The sequence below is a fragment of the Nuphar pumila genome, chromosome 2 (assembly GCF_984573655.1).
Source record: "Nuphar pumila chromosome 2, dmNupPumi1.hap1.1, whole genome shotgun sequence".
NCBI lineage: Eukaryota > Viridiplantae > Streptophyta > Magnoliopsida > Nymphaeales > Nymphaeaceae > Nuphar > Nuphar pumila.
The window spans coordinates 51,994,899-52,013,627 of NC_143250.1; positions in this window are offsets into that span (position 1 = coordinate 51,994,899).

The window sequence follows — 18,729 nt, forward strand, 5'->3', positions numbered from 1 at the left end:
GAAGGGCAACACCCTCTTTCTCAGAGGTCTACTTCTTTTAATAAAGAAGGAATACAGTGAATAACAGAGTTACAATACTTCCTATAGAACCTTCAGGATGATATGAATACACGAATGAAAGATTCTCATAATGTTATATTTGTCACTCAGAAGATACTCTTTGTCAAAGAGTTTTTTTTGACTTTCTTTTCTCTTTCTTTTTCTAGGCTCTCTTTCAAATATCGAATAAGTATTTTTCTCGTTGTAAGCTCACTTGTCTATTCCATTCCCTTCTGTCTTGAATAGTTCATTTGAGTGTGTTTTTATAGCTTAAAAAAAATAGTCGTTGGCTTTTTGAAATCGTAGCCTTTTTGAGATGTGAAATGTCATGTCATTTCAAAAAACATCTTTAGAGAAGTTCGAGAAAGTCTTCTTTTCATAAAAGTAAAATATAGGGTACACTAGTCGTTGTAATATTTTAGGTAATACATATTTTATGTAAAAAGTTTATTTCTTACAATAGTACATTGAACGTTGGATTGTAGGTTGTCATGTGGTTTTGTCTTTATCCTAATTAATGATTTGTGGTACACAGGTACTTCTTTACTTTAAATGAGTGTAAGTACAATAAATGCTTTGAGATATTTATTTGTACATAGTCATGTCAAGAGTTTTCTTTATGTTGTGTTTTTCAAAGTCTACAGAGAGAATGAAGACTATAAGTAAGTCGACATTCTTGAGAAGGATATTTAACAAGGATTCTTTACAGAAGGTATTTAATGCTATACAAAGAGAATGATGACTTCAAGTAAGTCGACATTCTATGAGTTTGTAAAAAGGTAACTAGAGTCTTTTCAAAACCAATATTATATTTGTTTTCTTTGTGTAGCCGATTTCATGTTTTGTCTTTTTCCTATTTTTGAAATCATTTCTTTAAAGAAGGTAACTAGAGTCTTTTCAAAACCAATATTATATTTGTTTTCTTTGTGTAGCCGATTTCATGTTTTGTCTTTTTCCTATATTTGAAATCATTTCTTTAAAGAAGGTAACTAGAGTCTTTTCAAAGCCAATATTATATTTGTTTTCTTTGTGTAGCCGATTTCATGTTTTGTCTTTTTCCTACTTTTAAAATCATTACTTTTCAAGTTGTCTTGTATATGATATAAGGTACAATTATTACATTTTGAAATCATGTCAAAATACTTTTTTCATAAAGGGTTGTAAGAAGGTACAATTATTTATTTTCAAAAAGGAGCTTTTTGAAACTATTGTATACTTTTATGAAATAGCTATTATGAGTGAGTATGCAATATGCAATATGCATCCTTCTGAAGGTTCTGTTACAAATGACTCTAAAGAAAAAAATCTTCAACTTGTGGAAGCCGATCTCTTTAGATGGTCTTTAGGAGTGCATGGCTCAACAAGCTTTTTCTTCAAGGAGTATGATTGCATCATAGTTGTACTTGAACAAGAGGTCTCCATCCTTTTTGAGTGAGATATCCTTGCATCAAATACTCGTTAGATATATGGCAAAACATATCCAGTCATTATATAACATTTTTCAAGAAGACATATTATCATATCATATGAAATCAAATAAGACAGTGTATCATATTATGTAACATCAAAACAGAGTTTCTCAACACAATTTGATATAACTTAAAGTTCATGTAACTAGCAAAAGCAAGCATCATTCGAATTGACTCCAATCGAGCCACTGGTGCTTAGGTTTCATCAAAATCTATGCCTTCTTCTTGATTATAGCCTTGTACTACTAGCCTTGCTTTGTTTCGAATGACTTCGCCATTTTCATCCAGCTTATTTCGGAAGACCCATCTTGTTCTAATTACTGGATGATCCTTTGGTCTATCAACTAGATCCCAAACATCATTCCTAGTAAATTCGTTAAGTTCTTCAGACATGGCCAAAAGCGAAAATTCATCATCACAAGCCTCATTGATATTCTTTGGTTCTATTTTAGATATGAAAGCAACATTTGCAATATATTTTTTTAATTGCCTTCTAGCTTGGACACCACTCTTTATTTCTCCAATAACTTGTTCATGTGGATGATTAGGATCTTCTTTCCAAATCGGTTGAAGAGGAATATTTTCTTGAGAAGTACTCTCTATCAAGAGTTCTTATTGAAGTATTACTTCTTCTCCTTCGCTTAGAGGTATAACTTGCTCACAATTCTCATCAAATGCAACATGTAAAGATTCTTCAATGCAAGATGTTCTTTTATTAAAAATATGATAAGCTTTACTTCTAGAAGAATATCCAAGAAATATTGATTCATCTAATTTTGAATCAAACTTATCAAGATTATCTTTGGTATTTAACAAGAAACATTTACTACCAAAATTTTTGAAATATGAGATCTTTGGTATACGATCATAATACAATTCAAAACATGTTTTATGTAAAATTGGTCGAATAAAAACACGGTTTAAAACATAACATGTTGTATTTATTGCTTCAGCCCAAAAGTATTTTGGTAAATTTTTATCTTGAAGCATGGTTCTAGCACATTCTTGCAAAGTTTTATTCTTTCTTTCAACAACTCCATTTTGTGGAGCCGCTCTAGGAAAAGCAAAGTTATGAGATATACCATGTAAATCATAATACTTTACAAAAGATTCATTTTCAAATTCACCACCATGATCACTACGAATTTTAATTATAGATGTAGATTTTTCATTTGTAATTCTTCTACAAAGTTTGGAAAATTCTGAAAAAACATCATTTTTGCTTTTTAGAAAAATCACCCATGTAAACCGAGAATAATCATCTACTATAACAAAAGCATACTTGCTACCATTCAAACTTTGAATTCTAGATGGTCCAAATAGATCTAAATGTAAAAGTTCAAGAGGACGTTTTGTTCAAACTATATCTTTTGCTTTAAAAGAACTCTTGATTTGCTTACCCCTTTGGCAAGCATCACATAAGTGATCTTTCTTATATGGTATTTTAGGTAGGCCTCTAACAAGATCATTCTTGGATAACTTGGAAATAATTTTAAAGTTAACATGTCCAAGTCTCTTGTGCCATAACCATTGAATTTCATTTGAAACAATAAGACATTTTTCATTAAAAGTGGGTAACTCATCTAGATATAGTTCATACACATTGTTCCTTCTTTTACCTTTAAAAATGATCTTTTTAGATTGAAAATCAGAAATTAAACATAAATCATTTTCAAAAGAAACATGAAAACCTTTATCACATAATTGACTAATAGATAATAAATTATGCATTAAACCATCTACTAAAAGAACATTTTCTATCAAGGGAAATTTTGGATTACCAATATTACCAATACCTATTACTTTTCCCTTGTTATTGTCACCAAAGGTGACGGTTTCTCCATCCTTACTTTGGAGGGTGGAAAATAACTCTGGCCTTTCAGTCATATGTTTGGAACAACCGTTGTCCAATATCCATTTGCTCCTTATTTTGTGTACCTACAACAAATTTAGAAGACAAAGCATTTGACCCCTTTCTATTTTCGGGTCCATGAGAGTTAGTCTTAGGAACCCATATCCATTTAGATTTTGGTTTCCTTTGATAATAAATATTCTTTCTATAAAAAGATTTAGCATTTCTAGAATAATCATGTCTAGGCTTATAAGCATTATAAGTTTCATGATTAGATACATTTCTATTAGAACTGGAAAATTTAGTTCTATAAATAAATGGTTGAGAATATTGACTTTGATTCTTCACCACATAGTTTGGTCTATTTTGAGTATCAAAAAAGCTATATCCCAATCCGGTTTTATTAACCGAGCATCTTTGAGAACCAAGAAGTCATTCTAGATTCTCTTGACCATTTATGAATTTGGTTACTATAGAAAAAAGATCATTTGATTTTTCTTTTAGACTAGTTATTTCTTTTTGTAAGAGATTGGTTCTTGTTCCAATTTCTTTTATCTCAAATGCTTGACAAGAGTTTTCTTTCTTGAGATCTTCTATCTCTTGAAGTAACACTTTGTTTTGAGAGTCAAGAGTTAAATTTTCAGTTTTTAACTCTTTGTTTTTAGAACTTAGACTCTTAAATTTAGCATATAAATCATCGAATGCTTCTAATAAATCATCATAGTCGAATTGACTTACCGAATCTTCTTGTGCTACAAAACACATGTTGGCGACTTCTTCATTTGATTCTTCATCGGAAGAGGAGTCACTATCATCCCAACATGCTTTAAATGCTTTTTTCTTCTTGAAATGGTCCTTGGGCTTGATTTTGAGAAGAGGACAATCTTTCTTGATATGTTCTGCCTTTTTGCAGTTAAAGCACTTGACTTCATTGGGATTGAAAGAATCCGCTTTCTTTACCTTTCTTTGAAATCTTTCCTTTTTGATGAATCTTCTGAATTACCTTGTAATGAGGGTTATATCTTCATCTTCATCTTCTTCTGAATTTTCAGAGTCAGAAGTAGCCTTAAAAGCAAGAGATTTCTTCTTGGGTTCTTCTTCTTGTCTGTCTTGAAGTTGGACTTCATATGCCATTAGGTTACCAACCAAATCTTCAAGAGTGAGAGTGTTTAGATCATTTGTCTCTTCAATAGCTGTGGTTTTTCTCTCCCATTCAGGAGTTAAACACCTTAGAATCTTTCTGACTAAATCTACTTGTGAATATTCTTTTCCAAGGGATTTCAAAGTGTTAGTTATATCGGTCATTTTTGTTACCATGTCCGATATAGATTCATTTTGCTTCATTTTAAACAATTCAAATTTATGAACCAAAGAGGCGATTTTAGATTCCTTTACCTTTGACGTACCTTCGTGAGTCACGAGAAGAGTATGCTAGATTTCATTTGTTGTAGAGAATTGGGAGATGCAATTGAACTCTACCTTGTCAACGGCACAATATAATGCATTCATTGCCTTGGCATTAAGTGAAGCAGCCTTCTTTTCTTCATTGGTCCATCGACTGAAATCAGTTGATGGAGTTTGGTATTTATCTGAAACAACTCTCCAAATATCGAGATCCATGAATTGCAAGAATATTGTCATTCTCACTTTCCAGTATCCATAGTTTGTTCCGTCAAAGAGAGGAGGACGAACAGAGGAGCATCCTTCTTTGTGCTGAGATGTTGTAGTTGTCATGCTAGATGATGATCAAATCAAAATAATAGCAAACCTGCTCTGATACCAAATGAAAGTGCAGTATGATCGAGGCAACGAGCACTAGAGGGGGGTGAATAGTGCTTTTAAAAATTGTCTGCGGAATATTGACGGATTTTGCAATACACAAAGCAAACACACAAAGAACACAATAATTTATCCTGCTTCGGTCTTTCCCGACCTACATCCAGTCCCCAAGCAAAACCAGCTTGAGATTTCCATTATCAACCTTGTGTAACTACAAGATCATACAGACCAAATTCGGTCACACTTTCAGTAACACACCTACTGAAAGAAAACAACTCCTTTAAACCAAGGAGTCCTTCATTTTATAGAAAATAAGTAACAACTTACAATACAATCTATGATCCTTTCTTTTGAATGCAAATGAGATGTAATTGGCTTTTAAGGTTGTTGAAATACTCTACTCACGAATTCACTATCTCTCAAAGGAATTTGAGTGAAAAACTGAAGTGAAAACTATCACGTTAGTGAGAAAATGAATATGAGTGAAAAACAAAGAGTAATTGATTCAAATTGATTGAATTGAAGTGCTTTTGAGTGTAAAATGCATGCATATTTATAGTTGAAAGTTTTCATACGTTGAGGGTAATAAAAGGGTGTCAAAATAGTCCATTTTGAACGATCAAAATGTTTGAAAAATGAAAAGACACGCCTTTTTGAAGTTTCAAGAAAAATGGCAAAATTAGTTGACTGAAACAGTAGTTAGTTATTAGTAGATTGACAGTTATCGTCGGTCAACTAATCTGTTTATCGAGCCGTTTGAAAATTTGAACTTTTGAAACTTAGTCGACTAGAGATATAATTAGTCGACTGATAATATCATCAGTAGACTGAAAAACCTTTCAGTCGACTGTTGCTAAAATCTTTTGAAAAACATACATTCTGTCTGGTCGACTGATAAAAACATTAGTCGACTGCTGCTAAATTTCCAGAAAACACATGTTCTGTTCAGTCGATTGATAAAGTCATTAGTCGACTGCTGCTAAATTTTCTAGAAAACAGACATTCTGTTCAGTCGACTGATAAAACCTTCGGTCAACTAATTTGATAAAAATGACTTTTTAGAAAATATGGCGCGAAAGGATTAGTCGACTGGTGAGTCTATTGGTCGACTAATAAACACAAAAATTGAAGAAAAGAGTTTTCTAAAAAGATTTTCATGAAGGGTTCTTTTAGAAAAGTTTTTCTAAAGACTTTTTACGTAAAATGCAACCTAAATATGCACTCTAAGTAAGGCTCTTACAAGAATCTAAGAGTTTTAATGAATTTAACATTTGCACACTAGTCTTCAAAGATTCTTCATCGAATTCTTCAATTTCTTCATTGCCTTAGCTGAAATGCAGTTGATTTTACTTGCTCATCATCAAAACCTTATACTTGAAGTATCATGTAAGGCTTCATTGTCGTAACACGATACCCCTCCATTTCCTTGTTAGCAGGCAGGGGCGATGCCCCTTCTGCTCCCCCTCTCCGCTCAGTCGAGCTGAGCTTCGACAAAGCCAGCCCCTATCGCACCTCTAGTTGTAAGACCCATAAAATTTTCTGAAGAATTCATTGTTTGCATTGAGTTGATATATATATATATATATATATATATATATATATATATATATATATATATATATATATATATATTGTGTGTGGTTATGAGGTTGAATCGCGTAATTAGATATAATTTGACCATGCCTTGTATTTCAGCTTTATGCGCGCGACCCAAAATCGCGTAAGTATGAGTAAGAAGAGCCCAATTCTGGATGAATTAACCTCTGAACATTTAAGGGTAAGTTTATAATATATTTGTATAGTTTATCCCCAAATTTAGGACCTATACGACGAAAAAACCCCATCAGTGCATGTGAATTACGAGAATTGCTAAACGATAGTACGCGAGTCGCAACAAGCGTATTTCTTGCAAACGAAGGGAAATTTCTTTATGAAGCTTTGAACAATTCATGTTAATTAAAATTGTGAAAATGAATATATATTGTGTTGAAGTCAATTCTCAGTTTAAAAGCAATAAAAGAGTATTTCCTTTTATATATATATTAATTAATTTTTCATTTTGGTTTTGGATCTGGAGTTGGCCCAGATCCATGGACGTCCCAGCTCCATCATGCGCCCCTCTAGGAGGATGTCCATGGCCATGAGGACCAGCTGGTCCATGGTTGACCAGCTGGGCGGTGGCAAGACTGTAAAAACCCAACATGAGATTTAAATCCCAGCCATGGGTTGGCCAAGTGAGAGGCAGCCCATGGCAATTTTGAAAACCTTTTTGTGCAGCCAAAAGGATGCACATGCACTGGGTGTAGGGGGCGGCAGCCCTTGGACAACCCCTTCTCCATGGCGTTTTCACAAGCATTAAAGGCTTTTACAAACCCTTCTCCATGGCGTTTTTGAAAACTTTTCTGAAAGTTTTGAAAAGACGATTTTGAGTGGAGGAGTGGGGCGGCTATGGAGGGGCGTGGAGCACCCCAGCCCTCCATCTCTTCTACTTTAATCCCAGCCATTCATTTTGCTAAACCTAGATATTTAAACCTTCAAGTAAGAGAGAGAGGATTGTGGGAGTATTTTTTTTGGAGTCTCTCTTCCCTTCTCTCTCTCTCTCCTTCCCTTCTTCTCCAAACCGTGAGAGTGAGTGAGTGTGGTGCCAAGCACCATCCACGTTGAAGCTCCCAAGCCTCCCATCCGAAGCTTCCATTTCCACCATTTTTGTAAAGCCTCGTAGGTGAGATTTCGACTCTCTTTCCATTGGCATGCCTTCTTGTTTTAAAAAATGCTTATATTCGTTCTTTCCTTCTTGATAGCATGAAACCGAATACCTAGTATGTGTTGTTATGCATATAGATTTTTCATTCCGTGGATTAGAGGTACAATAACTCGTGTTGCATGTTTGGGTTGTGATTTTCTTTGAATGAGCATCTTTTCCCCTTCATCGTTTTCGAAGTTTGGTTTTCTTCATTTGTCGATTTTGGGGCTGGGTGTGGTCTGCTGTGTTGCAGCCACCACGCTTGGCGAAAGGGCCGGCAGTGACCCTTCCCCCTTTCCATTTTGTGGGTGCGAACGATGGTTGGGCTCGCACATAGCCCAAGCCCATTGTTTCCCTCCAGAGAAAGATTTTATCTTTTGACATCATTGGTATCCGGGTTACAGTTTGGAAATGGCCACACTGTTATCAGAGACCTAAATCTCTTGAATTTCTGGACATTGGAATCTGTTAGACAGAAAAAGAAAATCTGGACAAAATACTGAAACAGATCCAAAAATTCCCAAGTTTTGGGAAATGACAGGAAATAATGTTAGAAATAACTTTAGTGTTGAAAGTTTTTGCAAATGAGCTACAGATTGGGCAGAATTGATGCATTAAGGTCTGTCTATACCCTGACGAAGGAAAATCAAGATTTTCCCAGAAGTCTGGGAAATTCGATTTTTGACAGAGATGAAAACTAATTATAAAAACTTCAAAATTTCCAGATCATCAGTAGACTCGATTATAAATCCACTGTGATTTTTGGAGAGCAATCCGGATCTCCCACGAGGGTGTTACCGGAGGTTCTTGTCTGCTAAAGCGCAAACTGGAAGTTCAAAAAGACAGAAAACTCGATGTCGAGTTTGATCGGTTTAGGTGGGTTCCAAAACTCAGATCGAATCAAATTTTTGGCACAAAAGCAAGGACATACAACTAAAGTTATCACAATTTTATTTCAGATTTTTGAACGAAAATATATCCATGAAATGATGACTGGACTTCATATACAAACTAAAGCCTATGGATTTCTAAGCAAACCTTAATAAAGCTAACAAAACTACCTATAAAACAGTGAAATTAATCAAATAAAATGCCTAAAATACTCAATTTATACGAAAGTAATGCTTGAAATAAAAGAAAAAAAAAACAAGGAGATATGAAGCCGATTTGATGTAGGCTATTGATGAGGGCGATTTCATCCATGGAAAGGATGAAACACCATGTCTGATAGCACCCTTGTGAAGAATACTTTTTATTTATTTAACTTCATAACTGAAATCATTCACTGAAATGGATCAAGGTTTAGACTGGTTTCACATTTAAAATTACCCTCTTTCTTGGAATATCATTGAGTTTTGGTGAAATAGGTATCGAAAATTAATAAGAAAGATCGGTGGGATGGTGGAATCTCTTGACTCACCTTGGATTTACCCTTGTACCGATGAAAGTGATTATAGTGGAGGCTGCTGGGCTATGGTGACAACTTCAAAGCTTGCTGCAAAAGGAGGGAGCAACTGGATTCGGCTTGGAGCTGGATCAAAGTTATGATTGGCACAGATGACTGCGGCTGCTGCAACTGATGGCCGACGTCTTGAGCTATCACCAAGGGGTGTTGAAGGGGCTGCTGCTGTGGTAGTGGCTGCAAGGAGGTTTGCTGGAGATGGAGGTGACGCCTGCTGCAGTTGGTGGCACCGGTGGGGAGGCCCTTGGCATTGCTGGATGTTACCTTGGTGGTGGAAGGAAGTAAGCTGCTAAGGTAATGATTGGTAGCAGCACCTTGAGCTGCTGAAGTGATGCTTGAAAGGGCTGGATCAGCTGCTGGAAGGCGTGAAGGAGGTGTCCCTGTGGTGCTGCCAAGGATGGTGGAAGGTGGCTGTGGGGCTGTAGCAGCAAAGGGGAGAGAAGGAGAGTGCTCAAGGGAGAGAGAGAGAGAGAGAGGCGTGAGATAGGTTCCCTCCCCCGGTCGTTCTTTTTTTTTCCGTTATATCATAACTTAGGTTTTGATTAACTCAAAACCTAAGTTACTAATAATATTTCATGAAGGAGTATACGTGAATAGCTGCAGCCATTGCTTTTGGGGGAAATCCAAAGGGAGTAAGGAAGAAAGGGGAAAGAAGGAAGGGAAGGAAAAGGAAAGAAGAGGGGAAGAAGGAAAAGGAAAGAAGAAGGAGGAGAAAAGGGGTCTACGTAAGTGGAGAGGGAGGAAAGAAAGGAGGAAAGAAAGAAAGAAAGAAAGAGAAAGGGAAGAAGAAAGAAAGAAAAAAAAAGAAAGAAGGAAAGAAGAAAAAAATAAAAAATAAAAATAAAAAAAAAAGAAAATGGAGGAAAAAGAAAAAAAAAGGAAGTAGGCTGGAAGTTTGGGTGAGCCCCTTGTGGGTCCCACCTTAGGAAGAATAAAATAATTAAAATAAATTAAAATAAATAAAATAAAACAAACCAAAAAAAAAAAAAGATAATTTTTTTTCTTATAAATTAAAACAAGAAAATGCAAATGGATGGGCCATCTCAGAGCGAGTCCAAATTCCACTTTTGAAATTCATTTTGACGATTAAAGGGGTAAAATAGTCTTTTCAAAAAAAATTCCACACGAAACAGGCTATTTTTGGCAGTTTTTGAAACAAGCTCAGATTTTGAAGTTCAATACCTCGTTGCGAAGAAAATCCAATGTAGAATTTAAAAATTTAATTTTGGAATAAATCCAGATTATTTTTCTCGAGAAAATACTTCAAAACGAAACGAGCTATTTTTGGCAGTTTTCGAAACGAGCTCGGATTTTGAAGTTCAATACCCCGTTGCGAAGCAAATCCAGTATAGAATTAAAAATTTTGAGTTTGAAATAAATCCAGATTATTTTTCTTGAGAAAATATTTCCAAATTTAGACTCCCGGGGTAAAAATGTCAATTTTGGAAACCCGGGGTTTGAAATTGATTTCTAAAAGCTTTTGAAACTTGATCTGGATTGAAATTTATAAAACTGGAGTTCTGGACTTCGAAAATGGAATAAAATGTGATGAAATGCTGAGAAATGATATGAAATGATGAGAAATGACATGCGAAATGCAGACCCTGAATGAAGAATTTTGGATGTTAGACCCCGATTGACACTTGTACCAGTTCAAAAAGCATTAAAATTGATAAAATTTGCCAAATAGCTCAAGAAATGGTTTTCGGGACTCTACTGGGTTAGAGTGACACTGAAAATTGAGGTTCGAGCTGAATTAAACTAAGATGAGCTAGATTGAGCTGGGTCTTAGAGTTTTAGAACTCCAATGAGCTGATAATGATACTGACTCAACTGACCTTTCTGACTGAATTTTCAAGAAAAGCTGCCATTTTAGAGAAATGGTACGGAATGGTCACTGGGGTGAAGTGAATTACGAACTTGAGCTGGCTTTGAGCTAAAAAAAAGGTCAATAATACTGACATGAACTAAAATCAAAGCTCGAACACTAGCTCAATTGGCTGAACTCAGCTCAATTTCAGCTGAAAGAGCTGAAATGGACTAAAATGGGCTCCTAAACACTTGGAAATGGTTTTGAACTGAAACTGGAGCGCTTGAACTTCTGGTGAGCTCAAGTTAGACTCTGGGGAGTATGACTGACTATGAATGACTGAATCAGAGACAATTGACTTGGATTTGAGTGAGAAATGAGCTTATTTCTAAAGAGATGATCCCATTTTGGCAGTAATGGTCAGAAATGAAAATTGTCTGTTCATTGTGAGCTCAGATGAGCTTGAGATGACTGATATTTTAATTGTCCTGAACTGACCAATGAGCTTGGTTGACTCCGACTGACTGGGGTCTGGGATGACCTAGGGGTAAAATGGTAATTTTCCTAATGAAAATGGGTAAAATACTGATTTTCTGAAACTGACTCGGGGTTTGACTCTTACACTGACCTAACAGGGTTGGCACTGCACGAGGAGGATTGTTTGAGAATGGATGAGGAAAATTTGGGGTGTTTACAGATGCCCCTCTTTGCTACTAAGCCGGCTTGAAGACGAGCTTAGTGGCAAAGAAAAACACACCAAATTTGGGCTATAAAAATGCCTCAGTTAGAAGGATCTGACTGGATATGAAAATATTAGCCCTGATGAAAATGGTAGATATGAAATGGAGAATAAAGAATAAAAATTTTACCTCAAAAGAAGTGAGATTCAGGTTTTGCCCTTAACCTGGATGGGACGGAAAATACCTCGTGTAGAAACGAAGCTCAGGTTTAACCCTTAACTTGACCAAAAAATGAAATACCTCATCAAAATGAGGCTCAGGTTTAACCCTTAACCTGATTGGGAAATGAAATACCTCCTCAGAGGAGGCTCAGGTTTATACCCTTATCCTGATTGGACGGAAAATGAAATACCTCATCAAAGGATACTCAGGTTTGTACCCTTATCCTGATTGGGCGAAAAATGAAATACCTCAGCAAAGGAGGCTCAGGTTTGTACCCTTATCCTGATTGGGCAAAAAATGAAATACCTCATCAAAGGAGGCTCAGGTTTGTACCCTTATCCTGATTGGGCGGAAAATGAAATACCTCTTTGATTGAGGCTCAGGTTTTTACCCTTATCCTGATTGGGCGGAAAATGGAATGGATTCCTCGAAGGAAGAAACCATGATGGAACCTTCGGATTTCCGCACAATGAATCCGATAGGGGTTTTGCAAAAGGATGAAATTGGGGTCCCTAAAGCTTGAAAAGAGGTTTGATTTTGGGCGCCTCATTGCTGAGACTAAATAACTTTTGAAATTGGTGACCTTTTGCGAGAAAATGATTGGTGGCTTAACCTCAAGCCGAAATTGGACTGTCTATGGTGGGACAGTGGGGACACAGGGAAGTGTGCGAATCTGAGAGCCCATGCGCTCAGATTATACCAACAGAAGGGAAGGAATCTTGAAAACTCTCATTATCAAGTTCTTAAAAGAGATAACAACTGATGTCAGGATGCGCCAAAGATGAATCTCAAGCTCTCGCTTCACGCCAGGATAGCTAGAAAATATTGTCAAAATGTTGAAAATTATTGTTGATTCAAAATAATTTAAAATGATGCACATTGTTTTGAAAATATTCCCTCTTTTCTACCTGAAGTATTACCTCTGACTGGGCTTAACTCCGTCTTATCAAGATTCGAATTCAAATTGCTTGCGATTGGCTTTCTTTCAAGGAAGCTATCAATTTCCTTGATATGAGCAGAAAAAAGAGCATTCTTGATATTGTGAAAGCAATTTGTGAAAGAATATTAATAATAGAATTTCACAAAATTTAAAGAGGATTCTTTTGCAGATTTGGCAGTCTGATATCCTGAGATTCTTTCTCATGACGATCTTTCTGCCTACTCTTTTTTTTTGGCAGAATTAGAGCTCTCTTGGGTTTTTGGAGATTACATCATCCTTCATTTTGGAGATGTCTTGGTTTTTCTCTCTCTCTTTTTTTTGGGAAGGGTACGTCACAAACTCCTTCATCTCAGAGATGCTCCGATCCTTCTTTTCTCTCAGGGATTATATTGACGGTTATTGGCTCTTTGGTTGGAAATCTCTTGATGATAGCAGAATTTAAATATCCTTTAGGGTTTGTCGGGAGGCTCATCGCAGTCGCCTTCATCTTGACGGTGCTCTGAACTTTCCCTGGAAGGATCTGTCACAAACTCCGTCATCTTGGAGATGATTCAAATCTTCTTTGGCCCCGGGGGTCTACTCGCCTAATTCGCCTTCATCTTGACGACAATTGAGAGATCCCTTTTGCAGATATTTAATTGCAGCTTAGGTGATTGAGGAGATATAGGGATTTAATGGATTTTTCTGTATCACCCAGGATATTTTGACTGCTTTATTTTCCAAGAATGATCTTTAAAAATGTGTCATTGACTGCGATCAATACCAATCACTTATGGCTTTGCAACAACATTGAATTTCCTTTTGCTGGCCATATCGAGGATTTATTCTTCATCCTTTTGGTTGGCCAATAGAAAGAATTTGAATTTTGAATCCTTTTTCATGAAAGCTTTGACCTTTCAGAAATAATACTGAAAGTATTGTTTTTGTGCAATAAAAATTTTGAAATCAACAAATATTTAATGACAAATTGGCAAGATTTTCTTGAAATCCTTTGTGGAAGCGAGTATTTGAAGCACAACGCAACGCATCCATGACTAAACTGAATCCTAAAAATACTTTAGTAAGAGATCAACTTGAAAGTTAGGTTTTGTTTTGATTTACCATCTCGAAAGCAGGATTTGTTTTGACGGACCAGCTCGAAAGCAGGATTTGTTTTGTTTTACCAGCTCAAAAGCAGGATTTGGTTTGACCGACCAGCTCGAAAGCAGGATTTGATGACCGACCAGCTCGAAAGCAGGATTTGTTTTGATTTACCAGCTCGAAAGCAGAATTTGGTTTGACCGACCAGCTCGAAAGCAGGATTTATTTGACTGACCAGCTCGAAAGCAGGATTTGATGACCGACCAGCTCGAAAGCAGGATTTGTTTTGATTTACCAGCTCGAAAGCAGGATTTGGTTTGACCGACCAGCTCGAAAGCAGGATTTGATGACCGACCAGCTCGAAAGTAGGATTTGTTTTGATTTACCAGTTCGAAAGCAGGATTTGGTTTGACCGACCAGCTCGAAAGCAGGATTTATTTGACTGACCAGCTCGAAAGCAGGATTTGATGACCGACCAGCTCGAAAGCAGGATTTGATGACCGACCAGCTCAAAAGCAGGATTTGTTGACCGACCAGCTCGAAAGCAGGATTTTGCTATTTTTGGTAAAATAGTTGACATTGATAGAGTTGTGACCCGAAGGCTTGAAAATGATAGACATTAATAAAATTGTAACCCGAAGGCTTGGAAAGTGATAAATATTGACAAAGTTGTAAATTGAAGGCAGGAGAATGACTGATGCTGGTAAGATTGTAACCCAAAGGCTTGAATTGAGAATCTGATAGAGTGGGCGGCCTAGACGCCTGATTCATCAAATTGGATGTCCCGAAGGTTGAAATAGAGAATTGGGTGACCCGGAGGTCGAAATTAGAAATTTGGAAATTAGAAATTGGATGACTCGAAGGTCGAAATTGACATAATTGATATTGAACTTGAATTCTGATGAAAGGTCAGCGTGAAGATTGCACCTAAGAGATCGAATAACGCGACCAATGGGCAAGACACCAACACGAGTGTTAGATTTTTAAAAGGTACCAGTACGAGCACTGGATTTTGAAAACGTACCAGTACAAGCATTATGTTTTGAAAGATTACCAGTACGAATACTGGGTTTTGGAAGATTACCAGTACGAGCGCTGGATTTTGGGAGATTACCAATACGAGCACTGGATTTTGAGAGATTATCAATACAAGCACTGGACTTTAAATGGTTACCGACTGACGATGACTTGAACGCCTTGTCGAGGTATTAGGATTTATCCCTTATCCTGAATGGGGAATTCGGTGCAAATTGATGCAGATGAATGTGAATGAATGCATGCAAATGCAAATGAATGTAAATGGGTGCACATGCATGCAAAATGAGGGATTTGTTTGATCCTGCCTGCATACAGGGTATTTGTAGATAAAATAAAAATTTAAAATACCCTAGTGTAATGGGGGAAGAATATTTTGAACAAAAGGATAAATGATTGATGTTCGAAGAGCGCTCTCTGAAGGTGACACGGCAACTGGCTTTTGGTTGATTCAGAAGAGACTCGGAAGAGGTCATTCCTCATAAAAGAACATTTTGCAGAGAAGAAGAATAAAAGATGATATCAAGTTCATGAGGAAAATGGATAATTTATTCAATCATTGAAAAGAAATAACAAGTTGGTAAGAAAACTGGGTCTGTATTGTCCAAAAGCAAAATGATTAAAGATGACATAGCCTTGGCATTGTCAGTTTCTTGGGAAATTTGATCAGGATAATCAACTGGTATTTTCCCCATCTTCAATAAGGAGATTCTTGTCAATGCAGTCTTGGACAATATTTTTAAGGACAAAGCAATGCTCGGTATCGTGACCCATTGCCCGATGAAACTGGCAGAACTGATCTTTAAACCTTCCCTTGGTTACAGGAGGATCTGCTATCTTGGGGAGTCTAACCATCCCTTTGGTTATCATATATTTCAGAACTTGTTCGAGCGGTTGTTCTAAGGGAGTAAAATTACGATCGTATCTCCAACCGTCATGCTTTGGTCTCCCTTGGGGCTTTAATTCTAGTTGGATGCTTGAGAGAAGGCTGTCATTCTGCCTGCTAATTCTGTCCTCTTGTTTTATATGATCATCTCTGCTAGGATTTGAGCTTCCTGATCCACCAGTGCGGTTCTTTCTGCCACCTCTTTTATTTTTACCATTGTTGTTGCCTGTGGTATTCACCGAGAAGGTGACACATGATTTCTGGGTATCGGAGCTGCCTTTTGAGAGAGTGAGGCTCTCATACACTCCATTCTCTAATCCCATCTCGAGCCATTCAGCTTGTTCTACCAATTTAATGAAAGATCGTGCCAGGGAAGTAGAGATCAAGTCTCTCAAAGGTTGGGAAAAATTATTCAGGATGACGGACAACGCATGCCCTTCTTATATCGGATCCTTCATTTGATTGTAGGTGGATCTCCATCTGTGGATGAAGTCTCTGGCTTTTTCACTGCTCTTCTGCTTCAGATTGTAGAGGTGATTCAGGGTGGGTAGCACCTCTGTGTTGAACAAAAATCGCTCAATAAAAAGATTGACCACCTTGTCAAACTCCTTCAACTCAATGGGATTGATGTGCTCTGAATACCATTTGGCGGCAGTGCCTTCTAGACTGCGAGAAAAACATCTAAACAACGCGCGATTATATCTCTTGAATCTATTGCATTCTGCAAAGAACATAGCCAGGTGGGCCTTGGGATTGCCAGTCCCATCAAATTTGACAAATTTGCGGGGGAGATCTTCTAGGCTGTCATCCCATTCCAGACCATCATAGAAATCCTCGCTTGTGAAGACCTTCTTGCCTTTATCGCGAGCTTGCAGGTCCTTAACCATTTTTATCACGTCTTTGAGCTGTGGCTGAGTAGGGTCGTCAACGGACTGATTCCTGGACTTATAAGCCGACCCCTGCCTCTGAGTCGACCTTTTAAATTCTTGATGGGTTTAATATTCTTTATCAGTATCATCTGCTTATTCTGACTCATCAGATATTTCCCCATGGCGATTCTGCTTTTTACTGATTTTCATATTCTTGGTTGTATGACCCCTCTCCTTCTGTTTGATCTGAGTCTGCTCGGCACTGGCTTCATCTTGCTCTGCCAGCACTTTGGTCATCATTTTCTTGAATGTAGTATACATCTGAGGATCAATGTCATCCTTCACCTGTTGTCCTTGACTTTTAGCTGATCGGGGTGAATCCATTTCTTCTTCTGAAGCGATTGAGTACGCGATGTCTTCAACTGATGTGGTTTTCTTTTCGGACCTTGTATGAACCATTGAATGTCACGACAACTCTCCGGAGGTTGCTAACGCTCTCTGCAGGGCAGAATTGATGGTTAGGCTTTTGAAAGAAATTTGGTTGGAGGAAGATATATGTTGAGAATTTTAATAGACAATTGAAATAATATCTCATTACTAGGGATTGAGTCATCGCTGGGATTACAACAATTGCATTGTCGTTCCTTTGCAAAAAATAAACAACTGAAAAATATGCCTTGTTACCTAGGCGAGGTCGTCAAACCAAGATGAACTGAAGATTAAAGGAATTTTATTAAAAATATGATTTTAATAATACACTTGACAAAGGGGAGGGGGACAGACAATTTTCCACCACTCTTGATAATCGGAGGACACTCGAGGACCAGGAAAAATAGTGAGAGTAATGAAAGAATCCCAACCATGTCTGGCAGAATGGTATGTTCCGGACCACTACGCTGATACAAGGTTGAACTCTAGCATAACCCCTGATAGTAGTCGAGTTTCTACGCGCTTCTGTCTCTGAGAAAATTGCCTGACGCATCACTCTGGATAGTAGTAGGTACAGGAAAATAGGCCAAGTAGCTCGAACTGCTTGCCATACACATATGTATATTTGGGAAGAAGGCGAGTCCTTCAGTGCACAAAACCATCGCATGCTGATTTCTTTCTCGAGCTGTTCTAGATAATGAGCTGATTTCTGCAAATGCCCCATACTGTTGATAGATCTCGATCAGGCTCACGTACTCATTCCCATTTTCTTCAATCAGTGGCCAAGACTTGCGCCCTGTCATGCGAGCTACGACATCTTTGGGGTCCAGACCCTTGACATTGATTAGAAATTGCTGCTCTAATAGATCTCCAGGTTGACCGGCTGGCTCGGGCAATCCCATAATCTCTGAAAATTCATCCATCAGTAGTGTCATCTCGCCCCACGAGAACCAGAACGTGCAAGTGCGCAGATTCTACCGCTCTGCCAGTGCATGAATCAGATTGCCGTTGACTATCAACTTTCCCACTGCAGATGCCAATTCCAACCCGCAATCGCTCAAGTGGTCCGGAAACATACGAGAGAAGTTTTTGAACCAGACATAGTACCACCGGGGGAAGAAGGGTCCGGTGCTAAGAGATCGATGCTCAGAAAGACTTTGTCACACCTCGTAGGAGATGTGACCCTCAGGAAAAACAGAATCGAGCTGACTGGATGTCATTGGACTGAAAGACAAGAAGATTGGAATTAGACTTTGGAAAAATACAAGAATTTTGAAAATTGCAGGCAGGATAAAATGAAAGCTGGAAATTCGAAGTCCAGAGGAACGAAAGAATGGAAAATCTCCTGGAGTTTTGAATGAAAAGGTGGATAATTTAGAAAAAACGTCCAGGGTTTTTGAGAAAAATGAGATATTTCATAAAAGATGAAAAATG